At 41.7% G+C, this 3954-nt stretch overlaps 1 protein-coding gene across 1 annotated transcript in view; it reads left to right on the top strand.

Moving 5' to 3' along the window:
• HABP2 (hyaluronan binding protein 2) overlaps positions 1-3954 on the top strand; it is a 144883-nt gene that overhangs the window by 27022 nt on the left and 113907 nt on the right. The window lies entirely within an intron of this gene.

Here is a 3954-nt window from a genome sequence, read left to right as displayed (position 1 = left end):
AGGACATAGTGCGTAACGTCCAATAAAATGCAATTTATTATATAAAAAATGCGTACTCACAATGGTGTAAACAGTACAGGCATTGGGTATTGCTGGATCATACCAGCAGGACAAATGGCAGCAAAGTGATAAGAAAACTGTTCGTCCGGCTCAGCGTGGTGACATCAGGAGCTCTGCCCTACGTACGTTACGTCAAAACACGTGACTTTGTCAGGGGTCTGGCTATGACGAAGTCATATGATCTGAGGAGACCTTATCGCCTTTTTCTGTGCATGGGCTTCCCTCCCCCATTAAGAAGGGAAAAAGTGCATTTGACCTAGCTCTGTGGGTCTACCTCCCCAGGTAAGCATTCACTTGTTATCATCACTCACTGGGTGGAGGTGAAGGTCTGCCTGCATTGTGTGATTATCCTTACCTGAGAGTTATATGCACATTGGCTGCGAATCATCTGAGGAATTTTTTGCACAATCACCATTGTTTGCGTTTGTTTTTTCCTTGGGACTTTTTTTGCCTATATTGCTTTTTTGTATGTGTGTAGATATTTCTTATGCCTCATTTGTTTGAAGGCTCATATATGTGACTCATTTATATATGTTTCAATTTATTAGATATGTATGATTATTAGCTCGGCACAATATTGTTTTTTCATATTTATATATAGTTATATATATTATTTGTATTATTTGTAATTATTTCTCAGTCACATTATTATCTTGGTGAATCAATCTTCAGATTTAAAGTGTTTCATGCATCGCCATCACCTTCATCAGGTTAGATGAAAAATCAGATGTCCATAGTTGACCATTATTAGCCAATATTAAAATAATATTCTTGTCCCTAATACCATCCAATGCATTGGTCCCCAAGAGCACATCCCATGGCAAACATACAGAGATGGTCAGACATGGGAGGAATAGCTGGTATGCACCCCCCCCCCCCCCCCCCCCCCCCCCCCCCCCCCCCCCCCCCCCCCCCCCCCCCCCCCCCCCCCCCTCACCCCACCTGAGTCCACCAGGGCTTTGCACCCTACCAGGTGTTGGAGAGAACGCCTGGTATGATCATTCATTGGCTCATTGGCTTTGTGGTATTACCAGCTATGCCCATGTTCTTGCAGGGATGTTGATGCCAGTGGACAAATACATAGATCATAGTGATTCTCTATACATTAATCTGAAGGTTGCCATTCAAAATAACCGCTCAAATAAAAATACTTCTCATGTTACCTTGGGGAAGAAGAGTTTTTTTGCTGAATTTGGTTGATTGTCCTGCAGTCCAGATTGAAAATGTAGTCCAGATTTCTCTGGAATAGCTCCTGTTTATTTGGAGTTCCTGTTGACTATGGCGCATTGCCATTCCTCCTGTTACATTCTCAAACCACTGAAATTGGGAAATAAAGTGGGGAGGATGGGACCACTGTTTAAGGCCACAGCAGGTGTGGAGACCCAGGAAATGAAGTGCTGAGATCCCACCATCGGAGAATATACTATATAGGCGATATTATGTGGAAACTCCACAAAAATATTCGGTTCATGTGTTTCCAGTAAATGGTTCTGCTAATACCACAACATACAAAACCATTTTACACAATTGTGCTTTTCCAGCATTGTGGTAACAGTTTGGTGAAGGCCCTTTTCTGTTCCACCATGACTGTCCCCTGTGTACAAAGCCAGCTCCATAAAGACATGGCTTGATCAGATTGGAACTTAAATGTCCTGCCCAGAGCCCTGACCTCAACTCTACTGAATACCTTTGGAATAGAAGACAATTAAGGTCTACCAGCCTTGTGGCATCAGCTTGGTGAAGGTCCGTTTCTGTTCCACCATGACTGTCCTCTGTGTACAAAGTCAGCTCCATGAAGACATGGTGTGACCAGCTTGGTGTGGAGGGACTCGAATGTCCTACACAGAGCCCTGACCTCAATCCTACTGGACACCTTTGGAATAAAAGACAATTAAGGTCTACCAGCCTTGTGGTAACAGTTTGGTGAAGGTCCGTTTCTGTTCCACCCATGACTGTCCCCTGCGTACAAAGCCAGCTCCATAAAGACATGATGTGACCAGATTGGTGGAGGAACTCGAGTGTCCTGCACAGAGCCCTGACCTCAACCCTAATGAACATCTTCGGGATCTATTGGAACGCTGACTGTGAGCCCAGTCTTCTCATCCAGCATCAGTACCTGACCTCACAAATGCTGTTTTAGCTGAATGAATACAAATACATGTTTCAAAATCTTGTGCAAAGACTTCTTAGAAAAGTTGAGACTCCAATAAACGCAAACAGGGGGTAACTTAATGGTTTTGGAATGGGATGCCCAACAATCTAATTTAGGTGTGATGGTCAGGTGTTCACAAACCCTAGCCATATAGTGTATAAGAAGCTGTAAAGTGGTTTAACCAGCCCCCATCTATCAAACATTGTCATCTCTTATATATATATTAACTTTGGATGGACTGGCTCTTTAAGCCAGAGTTCCCCTTTAAGTCACAGAACCCCACGTTTAGCCTGTAGAATTCCTCCACCGCCCGATGAAACCGGCGGACCGTTCCCAGGTTAATGCTTAATCCGCTAGTTGTTATCAGGAAGGTGCAGGCCTCTTTAACACCAATTTAATGAGAGTAATTAGGATACAGTTGCCGTCTTTGTCTCCAGCTGTGAATTGTAATTTGTTCAGGAAGCTCTCTGGCATCTGCGTTGTTTTATAAGAATAAATAGCAGCCTGGAAGGACGGCCATTCTTCCCTTGTAAAAAGAAAACCTGAGACCGGCCTCCAGTTCTAGCCCGATACACAAAGGGCGCTTACATCACGCATGGATTCCATCGGTGGGGGACGTCACAATTACCGTATGTAGATAATTGAGGCGGATACCCTTAGACTTCAAGGTGTGCTGCAGTTCAATTTATTTTATACGGTGCGTACGTTTAAATTGAACAGATTTTTGCTACTTGTTTCAATAGGAAATATCGTTTCCATAAGGAATTTAAAGGTCAGTTCAAGTTCATAATGATATTCCAATTCCAGTCGGTTGAATCACATTTCTTATCTCTCCGGTAGTGATGACGGGATGTCTGAACTGTCATCCGCGTTCATTATACACCTCATACCGTGTTTCCCCGAAAATAAGACAGTGTCTTATTTTATTTTTTTCACGAAAAAAGACACTAGGTCTTATTTTCGGGGGATGTCTTACCTGGCTGCAGCTGTCCGCTCTGCCGTCCAGGGAGCAACAGACAGGTTTACGTCTCCCGTCACGAAGGGGTTAAATCTTATTATTGTTTATTTTTTAATTATTTGTTTCTTATAATTGTTTACTTTTTAATCACCTTTTTATTGTTTTATTTAATTATTTCATATTATTTTGTTATTTTTTTTATTTATTTAAATTTTTTTATCAATGTAATTTTTTTCCACCTAACTTTATTGCTATCAAACAGGAGAAAACGATCCACTGTGTGACAGCAATTGGTGTCCCCCCGTGTATAAGACGCCCCTCCATTTTTATGTAAATATTTTTAAGAAAAAGTATAGTCTTATACATGGAAAAATACAGTACTTTTTTGCCATTTTTTTAAACATTTTTATTCATTTTGTTTGTTACTTTTTAGTGTGACTTAACCTGATAATGTGCCTGTGATTGCAAACTGATGAGCTCATCTCTCCGTCACTCTGCTCTCTCCAACTGATTGGATCCTTGCGCTGTTTCTCTGTCTCCCAGGCTGAGCTCTGCTGTACAAGGGGGGCAGATTCAGATACTTACACTGCTTGTATTTAAAAGATACATTAAATGATATATTATTGAATATAGATCTGCATTGATTTGTGTCTTTTGTATCTGCTTTAATCAAACGGAATTTGTGAACTGCTGCGCGTCTTCTTTTTCTGGCTTTGGATTCCCCTGTAAGGTCTGTTTATATGGCGGCACGCACGGCGTGTGTTCGTTCAAGGATTAGCAATTA

The sequence above is a fragment of the Nanorana parkeri genome, unplaced genomic scaffold (assembly GCF_000935625.1).
Source record: "Nanorana parkeri isolate BGI_ZX_2015 unplaced genomic scaffold, ASM93562v1 scaffold754, whole genome shotgun sequence".
Classification (NCBI taxonomy): domain Eukaryota; kingdom Metazoa; phylum Chordata; class Amphibia; order Anura; family Dicroglossidae; genus Nanorana; species Nanorana parkeri.
Note: the sequence above shows the minus strand (reverse complement) of the source record. Positions and strands in the feature narration are given on the sequence as shown.